Source organism: Gekko japonicus, unplaced genomic scaffold (genome assembly GCF_001447785.1).
Source record: "Gekko japonicus isolate JY-2015 unplaced genomic scaffold, Gekko_japonicus_V1.1 scaffold2589, whole genome shotgun sequence".
Lineage (NCBI taxonomy): Eukaryota > Metazoa > Chordata > Lepidosauria > Squamata > Gekkonidae > Gekko > Gekko japonicus.
This window is the reverse complement of record NW_015160915.1, coordinates 85,709-104,842: the sequence shown is the minus strand read 5'-3', so window position 1 is coordinate 104,842 and position 19,134 is coordinate 85,709.

The window sequence follows — 19,134 nt, the reverse complement described above, 5'->3', positions numbered from 1 at the left end:
CAGACCAGTCTAAGCCAAGACAGCACCTTAGCAGACTTTCCAGCCTCCCAGCTCTTACCAGTTCTTTGCTGTTCTGCCCCTCTATAGTAACCACACTGCACAGTCCAGTGGTACACTATATACAAGGGTTTATTCACAGAATATACAGTCAAAATGCTTCGCCAGACGCTTGTTACCTCCGAAGAGAGCGTACATGGCTTCTGTACAGACTTATATACATAGCAGCACCAATCAGCAACAAGCTGAGTCATGGTGACTCTATACTGTCCAGTGCCAGCCATAACCGGTTAGAACAGGCTTATCAGTCCACCTGCTGACAGGTAGCTGTCACTGAACTGTCAGTTAGATCACACTGATCTTCCTGCTGTCTGATTAACTTCCAACAGGGAGGGCTGCCTGGGCCCGGTGGGGCCTGTGGCCAGGCAGGCAGGCAGGGAGCCAATCCCCGGGGCCGCTGCTGGGCCGCCAGCCCAATCAGTGCCCCCGAGCAGGAAATCCCGCATGTTAAACGTGGGAATCCCTGGTGGGCAAGGCACTCCTGGCCGGCTCCGAGAAGGTGCTCCTCCTCCTCCTCTGCAGGTGGGGTGAGGTGGGGAGGGGCTCCATCCGTCCATCCATCTGTCCTGTCTGCCTCTTCCTGGGTCCCCTTGCCGCTGCTGCTGCGGTGGCTGGTGTGTGTGCGTGCGGGGCACGTCTGCACTGCAGGGCTGGGTGGCGGGGAGGGGCCGAGCCGGACACGTGGGTGTGTGGTTGGGGGGATGGGGGGCCAGGCAAGGCACACGTCCCTCCCCTGGCCCACTGCCGCCACTGCTCATGGTGTTGGGGGGGGAGAGGCGTGGCCGGGCAGCTGCCTTACCTGCTCCCTGGCTTGGCTGGGCTGAGCTGGGGGGTAGAATGGCCCACCCGCCCGCCACCACCTCCACGCTTCCACCGGCTCTGGCTCGCAGACAGGAAGCTTGGCTGGGACAGAGGTAAGGCGACCCCAGCGCAGCGCAGGCGGCCTACCATATGGCGGAGAGCGCAGCCCGGATGGAGGAGAGGCGGCGCCGGCCCAGAAAGGCACGCTGGCTCGCCCGCCCTCTGCAGCAGTCGCCGCCGCCACCCCTACCCGGAAGGCAGGTGGGCAAGCTCCGGAGGATTGTGGTGGCCTCCCCACCCTCAGGAATTAGTGGTTAGGAGCGCGGACTCTAATCTGGGTGCCCCTCCTCCCAGCCTGCCCCCGGCTGCCTGGTTCCGGCGGAGAGGTCTCCAGGCCCCGCCGGGAGGTTGGCATCTGCGCTCGCCTAGAGCGCAGGACAACCTCGGGCCAGCTCTGAGTGGGAGACATCGGGGATGGTCTGACATTTAGGCAAAACTGTATGGTCTCCAAAGAATACTTGGGTATACATTTCTAAATAAATAAATAAACACATGCAAGCGTTCCAGAGGCTAACATGGTGTTCAGATATCTGTAGTTTTTCCTGTGCAAAATGCAACAAAAGCAGGTGCAGGTTAAAGAGGAAGTCTTAATCCTACCAGGGTTTCCCACTGAAGCTGCCCCTCGGCACTGTTTTACCAGCTGCATTTTTTATGTATATCATGGAAATCAGGGGGGAGGGGATAAAAATTTTTTTTGCAAAAAAGGTGAGGTGATAAATGCTTTAAAAGATCCTCCTTCATCTTCTGATCCAGACTGAAGTGTCTATGGCTATTGTTTTAAATAAAGGAATATGACAAAAAGCCCTTAGAATGGCTTTTGATGACTATTTTCTGTGACAGACCAGGGGACTTTGAATGACAGCTATCTGTTCTGAGGACTGGGTCTATCTTGCAGTTTTGGACTCTTCCTGCATTTGTTATATTGTTTTCTGAGATATAGGAGCTGCGGTGGCTCAAGTGGTTAAGACGCTGAACTGCAGGCTGTGGAAGGTCAGTAGTTCAGCAGTTCGAGACCCAAGTGTGCCGCATGATGGAGTGAGCTCCCGTCTCTAGTTCCAGCTCCTGCCAACCTAGCAGTTTGAAAGCAAGAAATTGCAAGTAGATAAATAGGTACCACTTCGGTGGGAAAGGCAACAGCGTTCCGTGCGCCTTGGTGTTTAGTCATGCCGGCCACATGACCACAGAAATGTCTTCGGACAGCGCTGGCTCTTCGGCTTTGAAACGGAGATGAGCACTGCAACCCTAAAGTCGGACTCGACTGGCTTTCGAGCAAGGGAACCTTTACCTTTCTGATATATTAGTCCTAGTTCTTATTGACTTCCAGCAGTTGGGGCACTTACAAGCATTTCCTGGCTTTCATTTTCAGCAGCTGCTATATCTACCAGAATTTTCTCCCTCTCCATCCTCAAAGTCTCCAGGCAATTAGAGATCTTTTCCTGAAGAGAAAAAAGACAGAGAAAACTTTCTGGATTAGTTCCTGTTTGTTTTTTGCCTGTTTGGTTTTGAGGTTTCTTATAGATGTAAATTTTAAAAAACTATAAAATCAGAGAAAAAGAAAAAGAGTCAATTGAAATGCATTTGGCGCCATTCCCTGCCCTCTGTGTGTGTGTGTGTGTGTGTGTGTGTGTGTGTGTGTGAGAGAGAGAGAGAGAGAGAGAGAGAGAGAGAGAGAGAGAGAGAGAGAGTTTGGAGGGGTCACTCAAGTCCCTGAGAGCCTCTATATTGCCCCTGGACACCTTTGGAATTCTGACACAGGGAGGTGAGCACAATCCCAAAATGTCTGATAGAGGTGGAGCCAACCTCAAAATGGCTGCCACAGGAAGCACAGCCAAGCACACAGTGGAAGACCAAGCACAGGGGAGAAGAGTGGGAATTTAAGAAATACACTGGGAAAGAAGTGGTAGCCACTGCAGTAACAACATTCTTTTGATTTGCATAGTCAGTTGGAGCTTTGGTGGCCAATCAGAAGCCATATGGGGAAGAGTCCCTTCTGGCCCTACCCACCTTCTAAAAACACTTGTGAAGCACCAAAACATTTTTTGGTGCAAGTCTAGCAACTTTCGCAATCTGGGTTTCCATAGATAGGGAGGCATCTAGAAGCACGCCCAAACTCTTGACAGTTGGTATCAGTGTCACCCCTTCAAGAGCTGGGAGTATCATAAATGAGCCAGTATTATAATGCCTCTGTATAAATCGATGGTGCGGCCTCTCTGGTCGCCTCACCTCAAAAAAATATAGCATCAGGAAAAGTGCAGAAAAGAGCAACTAAAATGATTAAGGGGATGGAACATTATTCCCTGTGAAGAAACGTTAAAGAGGTTACGGCTCTTTAGCCTGGAGAAAAAACAATTGAGGGGTGACATGACCAGGGCTTTTTTTGTAGAAAAAGCCCAGCAGGAACTCATTAGCATAATAGGCCACACCCAATAGCAGACACTCATGAGCATATTAGGCCACACACTGATGGCACATCTCATTAGCATATTAGGCCCCACCCCTGATGACACAGCACATTAGCATATTAGACCACACCCCATGCCTTCCTTTGGCTTGCCTTGGTGCCCCACAGCTGTGGGGTGCCTAAGCAAGCCAGTCTTTGGACAGGCGGGGAAGGCATTTAAATGCCTCCCTGATCCTTCCTGGGGCCCCCCTGGCCCACCCACCTTGGAGTCGCCGGAGGGGGGTTGTTCTCCAGGCCTTCCCTCTGTAGCCATGCACGCATGCAGAGGTTTTGGCTGTAGTGGGCGTAGGGTTGCCAAATGTGAATCGGCCGGGAACGGGGGGCTCCCAGCCGACGTCTGTTGCGTGCGCGTCACCCGGAAGTGACGTCGCACGCTGGGGGCGGGGCCATGCCATTTGAGGGGAAAACAAAGAGTTTTCCCCTCAAATGGCGTGGCCCCGCCCCCAGCGTGCGACGTCACTTCCGGGTGACGCGCACACAGGGGTGGGGTTTCCCCGGGCCCCGATTCTGCGGGAATCGGGGCTTGAAAGCGGGGGGAAATCCACCCCCCGGGGGCATTTGGCAGCCCTAAGTGGGCATGGCCAACTCTGAAGCCAGCTGGAACTCCATTCCTGTGTGTTCCTGTCCAAAAATAGCCCTGTAAAACTTGAAGTCATAAAATGATCTTGATTAAACAGAGAAAGTAGGTTGGTCTTAATTTTGTTCTCAGTATGGCACAAATACTCACTATAAAATGGGAAAACCCCAGAAAAACTCCTTTTGTGCAATATTGGGAGGAAAGTGCATCTTTCCCAGAGAATGGACAGATTCCACCAGCAAGGATTCAGATGAGTTCCTACCTTACATTGCTGAGCAGCCTCTTCCAGGAGAAGTACTGTGTGTCCTCGGTGTTCTGGGGATCGCTCACAAAGAAAACACAACAGTTTTTCATCTTCTTTGCAGAACAGGTGGAGTTTTTTGTTGTGTGCCAAACAACGATCCTCTTTTCTAGGGCTTTGTGGCAGGAGTTTCATTTTTTCAACTAGGTTTGCCAGCTGCCAGTTTCGACGGAAATCCCCTTTCTGGAACTTGACTTTGCAGACAGGACACTTCAAGGACCCTAGTGCTTCCCACTTATCACAGTAGTACGTGATGCAGCCCTGACAGAAGCTGTGGCCACAGTCCAGGACCATGGGGTCTGTCAGGTACTCCAGGCAGATGGGGCACGTGGCTTCCTGCTCCATCTCTGTGGGTGGTGGAGCTAACGCCATAAAGGATGTATTCGCAGTGGCTTGGGTGGCAGGAAAGGCAGCTTGTCAGATCTGAAAGAGGGCAGCAGAAGAGGAATGACCTAGAAAGAAGGCTTTGACTTTTAGACTATATTGCCATGTTGAAAGCGATTGTATTTTTATTGCTGATACTACGTAAGTTGTCCACTGCCTCAGGAGTCTGATGGTTGAGAGAGGTTGCATACACATCTTTCAACAACCAAAAAAACAAACACAATCACTCCTGTGGGAGAATGCAATATTCTCTCTGATGTGACTCGGACTTTGTGGAACTTTATTCCCACAGTGACCCTGGGCCAGTCACAGTTCTCTCAGAACTCTTCCCTACCTCACAAAAGTGCCTGTTGTGGGAAGAGGAAAGGAAGTTGATTGGAAGTTGCTTTGAGACTCCCTGGGGTAGAGAAAAGCGGGGTATAAAAACAAACTCTTCTTCTTTATAAGCAACAGACACAACACATACGACTGGATTTTAGGCAACACATCTATGTTGTAGCTAGCCTAACAAAAGCATTAGAAATTGCAATGGTTCTGTACCAACCATTGCGTACATTCCATCCTGAATATTTTCCCAACACTTTCTAGCAATATGACAGTCCCACCACATAAGGGAAAGTGTCTATTTTCATACCTTGGGCACATAATTGGGTTGACACACATTTTTTGTTAACTTGTTAGGATGCCAGCCTCCAGGTGGGATCTGAGGATCCTCTGGAAATACAGCTCATCTCCAAACTACAGACATCAGTTGCCCTGGAGAAAAGGGATGCTTTGAAGGATGGACTCTGTAGCACTGTACCATGCTGAGGGCCCTCCACTCCTCAAACTCCACCCTCTCCTGGATCCCCCCCAAAGTCCCCAGGTATTTTTCAACCCAGACCTGGCAACCCTACCCCCATCCCCTTTCGGTGCCCAGGGAGAACTTGGCAACCCAATCTGAGGCTTCACTGTTTTCTGGACATGACCCCAGTGGCTATTGCCTCCATTTTCCTCATAAAAACACCCTCTTTCCCCTCAGAAATCTTTTTTCCTGAGACCCATTCTATGGTTCCCTCTTGTTTGTGTGATGTTTACAGTATTGGATTAGCTGGGCACTTAGCGACTGAGCAGGAATCTTGTGGGACTGTCTAATCAGGCTTCCCAGAGTCCTTTCCCTCTAGTTTCAGATGGTATCAAAGACCTTAAGCTTGTTTAAATCATCCTGGTTAGAGCAGACCGATAAACTCCTCTATGAGGTGCTGGGTCTGAAACTGGCAGTACAGCTGCTCCACTGTGGAGCCAGGACAGCCTCATCCCCAGTTCCGACAGGCCACTCGCTGGGGGCAACTTGCACCAGAGTTAGGGCTGTTTGTCTGAACATAAATGAGAACATAAGAAGAACCCTGCTGGATCAGAACACTCATTTCACTAGTACATCATCCCGTCTCACACAGTAGCTGGCCAGTTGCCCTGGACCAAGGCCCTCCTCTGGTGGCCTTCCAGCACTGCTATTCAGAAGTTTACGGTCTGTGAATATGGAGGTACCCTTTACTCACAGTGGCTAGTACCCTCTGATGGACCTATCCTCCATTAATCTGTTTTAAAGCCACCACTAGGTCCACAATTCATCTACTTGTTGAGTCCTTCCCTTCATCTGTTCTGAAGCTATTGGCCATTGACTTCATTGGGGGCCCCTGAGTTCAAGGATTATGGGAGAGGGAGAGAAAAAAAATCTCTACCCACCTTATCCACCCCAGGCATAATTGTATAAACCTCAATCTCTCTCCACTAGTCATCTCTTTTCTAAAAAATGTGTCCCAGACTGTTCGGCCTTTTCTCATAGGAGACATGCTCCAAGCCCCTAATCATCTTGGTTGCCCTCTTCTGTACTTTCCCCAGCTCTGCAGTGTTCTTTTTGAGATATGGTGACCAGAACTGCACACAGTATTCCAAATGCAGGTGCACCCTAGATCCATACAAGGACATTATAGTGTTGGTTGCTTTATTCTCAGTATGTTCCCAAATAATCCCCCAACATAATTCCTTTTTCAAAGCTGCCACACACTGAGTTGACCTTTTCATCATGTTATCTCCTGTACCCCCAAGAGTTCTTTCAATCCTGGGGCGATTCTGCACCTAGCGTTCGCTCCACATTTTCTCAACTGGGAGGAAAAAGTACAGCTCAAAACCACATTCAAAGACCCCCGGGGCAATGCCCTCCTGACTGCAGAGTCACCCCTGAATGACCATAAAATGGCCATAAATCTATGCAGAAGGTACAATTAAATCTGACTATCAAAGAACTCGGAAGTGGCATGCAGTGTGGAGGCTACCATAAAACCCGATAATCAAGGGGAGTGAAACCAGCATGCAATGCAGAGGGGGATTTCTGTTCCAATGTGGGTTTCGTAAAACAACAGAGGGAAAAGGCACTGCAGAATCAGCCTTGGCCTCGGCTAGTTCGTTGGATTATTATTATTATTATTATCATCCCACCCTCCCCAGCATGGCAGGCTCAGGGTGGCTTACAGAATGACAAAGCAATTAAAGGACTGCTTAAGAAAGAAGGGGGGATGTCAGAGAAACCAAATGAATTCTTTGCATCTGTTTCCACTGATGTAAATGTGAGGCACATCCCTATGTCGCTCATCGGTACATACAGAGCTCCCTAACAGGGCAACTAACACCGCCTGGGGCTATTTCCCTGGAGGAGATAGCTGGAGCCAATGCTTCCCCCCTTGCCATGGTCCCAATCCAAATTAGGTTCCGGCATGCTTGAGAAATGAGTCCCCTTGGAAACGATGAACGGAACAGGTAGGTGGCGAATGGTCTGCTTGCTATGCGACACTTGAGCTAGACCAAGAGGGTACAGTGAATGAGACATAGCTTTGGATATGTCCCCTGTTCATAACCTCTCCTGGGCTGTACTTCTCCCCTCCACCAATTCCTCTTTATCCCTGTGCCTCAGTTGCCAACTCCCCATCTCCTGACCTCCAGTTTGCCTTTTAGACATCCTTCATCCCTCAAGGCACCATTTCCTAGCTGAATGTTTCCTTCTTCTCTCCCCCTCCGCACTTCAGGGACAAAATCCGAGGCATTCACTGTTGGAGGGCTCCAAGCACAGGCACTGAAAGTAGAAGTTGAATCTCCTTGTTCTCTACCAACCAACCAGGATGGCTACTCAACCATTATGCAAGAATTACCTCTTGGTTGTCTGGATGGGCACAACGGTCTCCCCCTTGCTTGTGATCTCTCCCACTCTTCATACGTCCATGGGGAGTCAGAGAAAAGCAGATTTGAGGTCCCCTTGGCAGCTGGCACCCCCCACACTCCCCTGACGGCTGCTGCCCTTCACTTCTTCAGAGAGCGCTGGAAAATGCACTTTGATTCCCATGACCGCAATAAACACATTGGCAGGTAAATAAGAAATAACACTTTATTCCAAAAACAGTGTCTAATAGAACTGGTGATAAATTTATTACTCTAAAGTCCATTTGAATTCTAAAGTCCAAGCCAGTCTTGTATTCCATGTCCTTCTGAGTCCACATTGTCTTTTTATGAAAGTAGGATACGTGCACCAGTGAAAATACAGATCAGACATTTTAGGAAGACGGCTCCATTCCATCAACACTTATGACATGATGTGTCTGTTAATTTAAGGTGTCATAAAATTCCTTATTGGTTAAACGGCAACCGACTGAGCTGGCTAGATTGTCAACCCATGGAGAGGGAGACCCTTGTAGAGCTGTGCTTACACAGATACTTGCAGCCCGTCCCACCATAGGGGACTGTGGTTTCAGCTCGGCTTTGAGAGTTTTCTGCTTGTGAGAGAAAGGACTGTAAGCCAAGCGTACATAGAAATGTAGAGCTTGGAGGGATCCCAAGGGTCACCTAGTCCAACCCCCTGCACAATGCTACCCCCCACTCCCCCAGTGACCTCCTCTCTATGCCGAGGAAAGCAAAAACCTCCAGGATCCCTGGGCCAATCTGAATTGGAGAATAATTCCTTTCTGTCCTTGAAGTGGTGATTGGCATTACCTTGGCCATATAAAAAAAGGCCACATGAGCCAAGCACTGGCTCATCCCTTCCTGCCCTTCCTCTCCCAATCTGCCTACATTTATAATGAGTCACAGAATCAGCATTGCTGTCGGATCAAATGCAAACAAATGCAACCCCCCCCCCACAATTAATTAATTAATTAATTAATTGAACTTATATCCCGCCCTCCCCCGTAGGGCTCTGGGCGGCTAATAGACAAGAAATATTACAAACAATACAACAACGTTCTCAATATTAAGAATATACATTTAAAACCATTCGAACTACATAGTTAAATTTAAATTTACAATTTTTTTTAAAAATGCTAAGACACTTCGCATCTAAAAGCTCCAAGAAAGATGATGGCGGTCCTATCCAGAGGTTCCCCACGGTCATTCAATGTTTTCACACAGTCCTTCAGATGGTCCAGATGTTTAAGGAGTTCAAGGATCCAGTACTTCTGATGTTACCTTCCATTTCCAGGGCCTCTTCCACCCCCACTGATGGTAATATATGAGGGGGCGGAGGGCGGCGGCCCCTACTTGAAAGCCTGGTGGAAGAGCTCCGTCTTGCAGGCCCTGCGGAACTGCATCAGGTCTCGCAGGGCCCGGATCTCACCCGGGAGCTCGTTCCACCAGGTAGGGGCCGCCACCGAGAAGGCCCTGGACCTTGTGGCGACCAACTTGGCATCTCTGGGGCCCGGTATAGTTAGTAAATTTTGGGCCCCAGATCGTAGTGCTCTTGGGGGAACATACGGGATAAGGCGGTCCCTCAGGTAGGCTGGACCCAGACCATGTAGGGCTTTATAGGTGAGAACCAGCACTTTGAAGCGAATTCGGTACGCTATTGGCAACCAGTGCAGCGCTTTCAGCACAGGCTGTATGTGGTCCCTCCTAGAGAGACCCATTAACAGCCTGGCCGCAGCATTCTGCACCAGTTGCAGCCTCCGGATTTGCGACAAAGGCAGCCCCATGTAGAGAGTGTTACAGTGGTCTAGCCTTGAGGTGACTGTCGCATGGATCACTGTGGCCAGATCATCTCGGTCCAGGTAGGGGGCCAACTGCCGAGCTCGCCGAAGATGGTAAAAGGCGGACTTGACAGTGGCTGCCACCTGGGCCTCCATTGTTAACGCGGAGTCCAGGTGCACTCCCAAATTCCGAACCCCAGACGCAGGCACCAGAGGCACCCCGTCGAAGGTCGGGACAGGAAGCCCCAAACCTGTCCTGGCCCGACTCAGGCCCAGGACCTCCGTCTTCGCCGGGTTTAGTTTCAATCTGCTCAGCCCCCTGTGGTACCCCACACTCCAGGGGATACCTACGGGAGCGCCGGTCCCCGAGAGCCACCCTTTGTCCCCGACCTTGCAGGAAAGAGGCAAACCACTGAAGGGCAAGCCCCTGAATCCCCACGTCGGCGAGGCGGTGAGTCAGCAGCTGGTGGTCGACAGTGTCAAACGCTGCCGACAGATCTAACACCAGTGCCGCTACACCGCCTCGATCCAGATGTCTCCGGAGATCGTCAGTCAGGGCGACCAAAGCCGTCTCGGTCCCGTGGCCCGGGCGGAAGCCGGACTGGAAGGGATCTAAGACTGAAGTATCCTCCAGAAAGCTCTGTAACTGCAACGCCACCGCCCTCTCAATAAGTTTGCCCAAATAGGGCAAATTTGACACCGGCCGATAGTTGGTCAATTCGGCCGGGTCTAGAGATGTCTTTTTCAGGAGAGGACGGACCATCGCTTCCTTGAGCGCAGTCGGGAAACGCCCTTCCGAAAGGGACGTGTTGACAATCTCCCGCACGGCGCCTCGTAACCCCCCAGGGCTCGCTTTAATGAGCCAGGAGGGGCACGGATCTAGGTCGCATGTAGTTGGGCGTACAGAGACGAGCAATCTGTCCACTTCGTCCAGACTGAGCAGATTGAAACGTTCTAAATTTGTTTAATGTCTAGTGAAAAGCAAAAAAGAATATGTCCAGTTCTCTATCTAGCAAGGCAGGCAGCAAAGCTCAAAGGATGCAAGCAAGAGGGCAAGAAATAACATATATATGTACATATGAAGATGCCTTTTTACTGAATCAGATTGTTGGTCCATCAAGATCTGTATTGTTTAGTCACACCCCTAAGTAAAGTCCTAAATGGCTTGAGAAACTCATACCTTTGGGACCACCTCTCCCAGCATGATCCTCCCTGTCTTCTCTGATCTTCATCTCAGCATTTATTGAAGGTCCCTGGTCCGCCTTGTCTCAACAAGTACAAGGGTCTTCTCAGTAGTGGCCCCCATCTTGTGGAACCAGCTGCCCTAAGAGGTGTGTGCCTTGCGGGACCTCTCTAGGTTCTGCAGGTCATGCAAGGCTCCTCTTTTTTTGGGTGGCCTTTGGGTGATTGTGATCCATCAGGCAGCTTGTATGCTTCTGCTGTGTCTTCACAATCCATGCATCCCACCCTGCTTGATAGTGGGTAGATTTTAATGGGGACAGATGTTTGTTTTATATATATATATATATATAGATAGATAGATAGATAGATAGATAGATAGATAGATATAGATATAGATATAGATATAGATAGATAGATATATATAGATATAGATAGATAGATAGATAGCATCTTTTGTATTGTTTTTATTGGGTTATTTTATGTTTGTTTTATTGTATCTTTTATATTGTATCTTTTGTATTGTTTTTATTGGATTATTTTATATGCTGTTAGCTGCCCCGAGTCCCGTTCTGGGAAGAGGGCGCAGGATATAAATTTGATAAATACTACTACTACTACTACTACTACTACTAAGTAAAAGCTGACAGAAATAGAATCTGAAATCAAAATGCCGCATTCCAGTGACTTATGTGTGCAGACAAAGAGAACTATTATAATAAACAGTGTAAAGAAGTAGAAGAGAACCATGAAAAAAGGAAGAAAAAGAGATCTGTTCCAGATGACATAGATCTGACTACTATTGATGAAGTGCCATGGTCACTCAGATAATTTTGCCCTGAAGGCCTTGCTTGGTACCCCAGCCCCCTCCTCTCTAGGCGACGAGCTGTTTTATGCTGACCCGCAGAGACTAATGGACCCAACTGGCTTCCGGAATGCTCTGCGGGATCTGATGCTTTCCGATGATTCATTAGAATTGCTTACCACCTAGCAGCTGGCAGTTTGCAGCGTCAAACATCCAAATATTGGGGTGAACCTTTGATTGGAGGGCATTTTCCCTCTGGGACGATATGGCGCTGGGTAGCAGGAGAACAGAGGGAAGTTGGGAGTCTGTCCCTCCTGGGTGGAAGACCCCAAATGGACAGTGGTGGCAGCGGTACCCTAGTGGAACAAAGTAGAACAGCTCCCTCCAGGAGTTGGTAACCCAGCAGAGGGGGCAGAACAGGGCCTGTTCTGTCACACTCATCATTAGTTAAAAGAGATTCCAAAAATTGAATGCAATCACTAGAATCTGGGTCATGCAGTGTTCCCTCTAAGCTGAGTTAGTGTGAGCTAGCTCACCATTTTTTAGCCTCCAGCTCACATCCTTGTCTTAGCTCAGGAAGGATGGCTCCAGAGCAAACTAATTTAGGCAGCAGCCAAATTGCTCACTCACAACTTTAATGCCAGTAGCTCACAAAGTAGAATCTCTGTTCACAAGGTTCCACATCTTAGAGGGAGCAATGGTCATGAGAAGCAAAAATAGTCCTGAATCTTCGACGCATGCATTTCTGGAAGATCTCGGAGTTTATGGGTACCCATTTGTCTACTCATGAAATTAGATATGTTCAAAGGAATGTGAGAACAGGTGGTCAAGACAGTATTGTTTTTGCCAGAGATGGGATAGACTCTCAAAGGGGCCATGGTTTGTGCCTCCCTGGATAAGTCCCGGGACCAGGTTTCTATTGGTAATTGATCTATAAGGGTGTGTGTGGAAATGGGAACCCAGGACCCCGAAAGTCCTGGTTGTTCAAGAGGAAGACTAGGATGTATCTGCGGGACCTGCAGAGCCAGCCACAAATTTCCTTCAGTGGAGTCCAGACTCACAGGGACGCCTTGGGCTGCTCCTTCAATTTGCTTTGGCACAGGACCACCAGCCAGAGGTCGAGTTACAGGCCTGTAATCATCATCCTCATAAAGAGGAGGAACCGGAGCATTAGGGGAACTCACTGCAGTTCCCAGGGTAGCTACCACCACACCAGAATCAGTATTTCCAGAATATCTCTTAACCAGGGGAGCTGTGTTTTTCCAAAGAAACCAGTAATTCATTTGGCCCAGTCTTTGGTTCTCCAAAATAAGCCTGAGAGCCCTCATTCAATCATGATCAAATGATCCATTTTCTGGCCATTTTCTTTCATCAGCTACGTAAGACGTGTAAGAGGGCCAGATAGTCTGACAAAGTGTGACCATAATTTTCCTGGCTAGACCAGCATGACTCATCAAGGACTTCCAGTTCTTGACCATCCAGTAAAACAGATTGTCCGGCAAAATGCTTTGTCCGCCTGCCACTTCTGTTGCTTCTATGACTCTTTTCAGAAAGCAGAAGCTCGAAACTGCATATCAGTTCACACCAAAGCTGATAAACACATAATCAAATAAGTTAATCAGCAACAACCGATGAAAGAATAAAAAATATCTGCCAGCTATTTCAAAAGGACTTTGTGCAGAAACACAGCCTATGCCTTCTTGCATTTCAGTAGAAAAGAGCAAGAGTCCAGAAGCACCTTAAAGACTAGCAAAATATGTGGCAGGGTATGCGCTTTTGTGAGTCACTGTTCACTCTTCAGATATATCATGAAAGCTCATAAACTGCCACATATTTTGTTAGTCTTTAAGGTGCAACTGGACTCTTGCTCTTTTCTACTGCTACAGACTAACACGGCTACCCATCTTGAACTATCTTCTTACATTTCAGTTCAACTGTTTATACTTTTCCTCTGCCTACATGTGCCGATGTGTAAACCATTGAGACTACACCTCATGTAGCTCATGAAGAAGGCTGCAATCTGTGAAATTTATGACATGACACACTTGTGCATTTTAAGGTGTCACATTTTGCATTGCTAAAGCAGACCGAGATGGCCAGACGTCCTCTCTGTGCAGATGTAACAACCTCCATTATTGTTTGCATGGGTTATTGCAGTTGCATTATGAGATCCTGAAGAGAGCTGTGTTGGCATCAGGGACGGTGTCAGCACCATAGAATGTGTAGTAACTATAGAGGGTTTGGGAATGGACACAATCCGTTTCCAGGAAGCTTGACCAGACAGCGGTACTTACTTGCTGCTGATGCCCCTCCCTCGTGTTCTTCTCCCTGCTCTCCTTGACTACCTTAGGTAAAGGTTTCCCTTGCTTGAAAGCTAGTCGAATCAGACTCTAGGGGCGGTGCTCATCTCTGTTTCCAAGCCAAAAAGCCAGCGATGTCAGGAGACATTTCCGTGGTCATGTGGCTGGCATGACTAAACACCGAGGCGCAGGGAACACTGTTACTTTCCCACCAAAGTGGTACCTATTTATCTACTTGCAATTTCTTGCTTTCGAACTGCTAGGTTGGCAGGAGCTGGAACTAGAGACGGGAGCTCACTCCGTCATGCGGCACCCTCGGGTCTCAAACTGCTGAACTACTGACCTTCCACAGTCTGCAGCTCAGCGTCTATTTGATAGAGTGTGCATGCACAGGAAAGCTCATACTCTGAATAAACCTTTGTTGGTCTTAAAGGTGCCCCTGGACTCTGAATTTGTCCCTGCTGCCAGGAAAAAACAATGACACTGTGCTGGTCCTGTAAACAAAATGTAACTTTTGGAGTGTGAGACGCAAGGAAGTAATCTCCTGTAAAACTTCAAAATGTTAATTTAAAACTGTAATTTAATTATTGGGGGGACCTCTTTGATCATTTGGTATAAATGCTAGTCAGTCTCAACAGACCTTCGCTGATTCTTGAAGGAATCTGGAGAGACACTGCTCTCCAGAGACTTTGGGAATTCAGCCTGGAAGGCCTTTCGTTTTCTGCATACTTTGGGTGGGATACTTTGCTTGCATGTTTACTTTCTGTGTATTCACTATCAGCATTTAGGAAATAGGAGTGTACTGTGTTGGCAGCTGGTGTAGCGTCTCGCTAGCCACCTTGCCCGGTAAACCTTTGGATGTCTATCTTAATAAAGATAAGTTTTATTGGAAGAAAAGACCCTTGCCTGAGTGTCTCTGCCAGCGTTTAGTGGTTTCCAAGCTTACACCTCTGCCTTTGGTAAGGAGGCAACACTCAGGGGACACATGAACCAAAGGAGAGTGTAGGTGGCACGGGTGGACACATTCACAGACACATGCAGCCACATTTTCTCACGACAGCTGTTTCCTCCAAAAATAATGCTAGGTGCCTCCAATTTGGCCACCGACTTCAGGATGACAGTGGGAGCGGCAGTGCCAAACGTGAAAGGGATTGCAACACCCTGGCCCGCACAATCCCCAGACACCTCTACTCCCTCTGCTTTTCGCACTGGAAGCTATGATTGGAAGCTGCAGTTGTCTGTGGCAGTCATAACCAGTGTGCCCTCAAAGCTGAGTTAGTGTGAGCTAGCTCACAGTTTTTAGCCTCTGGCTCACACATTTCTGTCTTAGCTCAGGAAGGGTGGCTGCAGAGCAAACTGATTTATGCAGTAGCCAAATCGCTCACTCACAACTTTAATGCCAACCACTCAACAAAGTAGAACTTTTGCTCGCAAGACTCTGCAGTTTAGAGGGAGCACTGGTCATAAGTCATCAGAAAATAAAGCTACGAGTCCCAAACTTTCAGAAGACAGAGGTCTGAACCCAGGACAGCGATACGCGCTGCACCGGCGTCGCCAGGATGTGACACTATGCGTTGCTCTGGCAACGGGGCTGTTTGGAGTCTTGTTGCCAGAGCGACGCATAGCGTCACATCCTGGCGACGCTGGTGCAGTGCGTATCGCTGTCCCCCCGCAGCAGGGATCCTGTGACGATGCACGGATCCCCCGCCGTGGCTTGGCAGCCCTACATTATATTCAGTGGAGGCCTCTCCACTCCCCAAACCATGCCCACCTCAGACCAGCATAAAATCTCCATTGTGAAAGAAACCCTCCAGGAGGTGCATGGAATGGTGTGTTGTCAGGGAACCTCATCTGAGCTTAAAGTATCCAAGCAGCTGCAGAATCAGTCCCGTTCCTAAGAAAGGGATGCCAGGTACAGGACCTGGAACCTAAATCAGCATGCATGCCCAGGTGATGCTTATGCTGGGAGCCTAGACCTAAGCAGCATATAAAAACACGAAGAGGAAACAACAGTGGGGGGGAGCTTTGTTGGGCCTGCTGGACATTGCTCCTGCAAAGAAGCCCCCCCCAAACTGAAGCACTGTGAGGATCCTTCCCTTGTTGCTTGTTTCATATCCTGCAGCTGAAGTATCTCTGTATCACTAGTGCCTTGCCTTGTGTTCTTTTGACCACCCAAATCCTCTAAAAAAGACCCTTGACTCGGGCAAGAAAATTGCCTCTGGCGCAACAGTACCAGATGCTGGGACTGAAACCACTGGAAGGCTGTTGTTTCAATGGCCCACTTTGTGAGCTTTGCAAAAGCATCTCTGACCAGGCAGCAACAGAAGAGGTCGAGAGAGAGAACAGAGGAAGTTCTAGACTACTGTGGGGGGAAGCAGGCAAGGTCTGAAAATTTCCCATAGAAACCTGCCCAGAAGGCCCAGAAGTCAAAGAAACCTGCCCAGAAGAGCTTGGGCAAAGCATGGAGAACTTCTATAGACCAGTCGGAGGGGATGGAATTCCCCTTTGCTGTGGCAAAGCCATGGGGGAAAGGGTGGAATTTGAAATAAGAGGGAGGGTGTGGTCCCTTGGACCCCCCCCCCCCCCTTAAGAGCCTATGCCCTGAGCAGCCTGTGATGGGTGACAGACAGAGAAGCGGGAAGGAGGTGCACAGCCTAGAGAAGTTAGGGACATCTCCTGGGAGACGAGCCTGTTCCCCAAACTGGGGATCTGTCTTCACAGTGTGGCCCTGTTTTCATTAGAAAAAGTTTGCAAACAATCTCCAATTGAACATTTTCTACCTGAGACTCACCTGCAGGAGTTCACTCACTGGCTGCTGATGCTTCTCCTCCATCTCCTGGATGAGGTTTTCGAGTGAGGAGCGTTCCTCAGAGAGTCTGGCCAGGTGCTTGTCCCTTTTCCTTGCAATCTCAATCTCTTCTATCTGGGCCAGATGATCTTTTTCTTGTTCATTCAGCAACTGGTGTAGACTTCTGAACTCAGCCACTCTCTTTTGTCTCTCCGATTCCATTCTTTCCTACGGGGGGGGGGGAGAGTGAGAGAGAAAGCAAGTCCTTTTCAAGAATGTCTTTTGTTCTCAGATGGTCAAATGATTTAGGAAGGACATTGGTGATTTTCCCCAGAGGTCACATCAACATTCTGCATAGATGCAATGCGATGTAGAGGTAGGCTTGACAAGCCCCCGTTGGAGGGGGGATTTTCCCGCCACCAGTGGGTGCTTCCCACCATTGCTCAGTTGGCTGACGGGGGGAAGATGACGTGTTGACATCAATCCACGTGCGCCCAAAAATGAAGACAGTGGGAGACAGCAGTGGTGGTCTGGCATTGGGGCAAAATTCTATGGTCTCCGAAGAGGAGGAGGAGGAGATTGGATTTATACCCTGCCCTTTACTCAGAGCAGCTTACAAACTCCTTTCCCTTCCCCTCCCCACAACAGACACCCTGTCAGGTAGGTGGGGCTGAGAGAGCTCTTTCAAGAACTGTTCTTTCAAGGACAGCTCTGACAGAACCACGGCTTGCCCAAGGCCATCGAGCCAGGTGCAAGTGGAGGAGTGGGGAATCAAACCCGGTTCTCCCAGATCCAATGAATACACACATGCAAGCATTCCCGAGGCCTGTTCCAGAGGCTAACATGGTGTTCAGTTGTCTGTAGTTTCCCCACAGGATCACTTTACCTGTGCAAAGTGCAGCAAAGACCAATGCAGGTTGAAGAGGAGATCTTAATGCTACCCTCTCTCAGGTTTTCACACCAAAACTGCCCCTCTGCACTGTTTTAGCAGCTGCACTTTTTTGTGTGTATCATAGAAATCCGGGGGCTGGGGGGGGGGGGGGGAGATAAAAAATGAGGTGCTAAATGCTTTAAAAGACCCTCCTCCTCCATCTTCTGATCCAGATTGCAGCTTCTGTGGTTATCGTAAAAGAAAAAAATCTCCAGGGAAAAATGAATTTGGCAAGTAATTGGGCCCTTAGAATGGCTTTTGGTGACCACTGTCTGTGACAGACCAGGCCATTCTCAATTCACATATATATGTCCTGAGGACTGGGACGACCTTGTGGTTTTGGACTCTTCCTGCATTTGGTATATTTCCAAGATATTAGTCCCAGTTCGTGTTGACTTCCTGGCCACTGGGGCACTTACAAGCATGTCCTGGCTTTCATCTTCAGCATCTGCTATATGCACCAGGATTTTCACCCTCTCATGCTTCAAAGTCTTCAGGCAATTGAAGATCTTATCCTAAAGAAAAAAAAATGATAAAACCTTCAAGATTAGTTCCTGCTTGTTTTTTAGTGGCTTGGTTTTTGAGGTCTGCTATACATATGCATCAAAATACTATGAAATCAGAGAAAAAGAGTTCATTGAAATGACGCACTTGGCTGTGTTCCCTGGCCTGCATGGTCTCGTGTGTGGAGGGATGTACTAAAAGGAAGGACAGGATTGCCCATTGGAAATAATGGGAGAGACTTGAAGGCCCATTGGAAATAATGGGAGCCAGGAATGCCAATTGACTTGCATGGGCTCCACTGAAATACATTACAGCTCAAGAAGAGTTGCAAGGAAAATGCGGAATGGACTTTCCATAAGGGTCTGTGGTACCAAATACACAACTCTGGGACTGGAATGACAGGCCCCAAGGTAGAATGACAGCCCCTGGGGGTAGCAGCAGTGTTCTGAGGGTGGAATGACAGGCCCCAGAGTGGAAGGACAACCCCTGGGGGAAGCAGCACTGTTCTGGAACTGGAATGACAGGCCCCAGAGTGGAATGACAGCCCCTGCATGCAGTAGAAGTGTTCTGGGAATGGAATGACAAGCCCCAGAGTGGAATGACAGCCCTTGGGGGTAGCAGGAGTCTTCTGGGAGTGGAATGACAGGCCCCAGGGTGAAATGACAGCCCCTGAGGGTGGCAGCTGTGCTCTGAGGGTAGAATGACAGGCCCCAGAGTGGAATGACAGGCCACCCTCAGAGTACATCTCCTACCCCCAGGGGCTGTCATTCCACTGTGGGGCCTATCATTCCAGTCCCAGAGTAGTGTATTCGAGACCAGATACCTTAATGGAAAATCCATTCTGCATTTTCTTTGCAAGCAGCAGAACAAAGTTTGAGCCAGGGGCACAAAGGTTTGTTCTGGGTACAAGCTTTCACGAGCAAGCACACTTCTTCCAATACAGAGATACAGATACACTTCTTCTCTGTGTCTGAAGAAGTGTGCGTGCCCACAAAAGC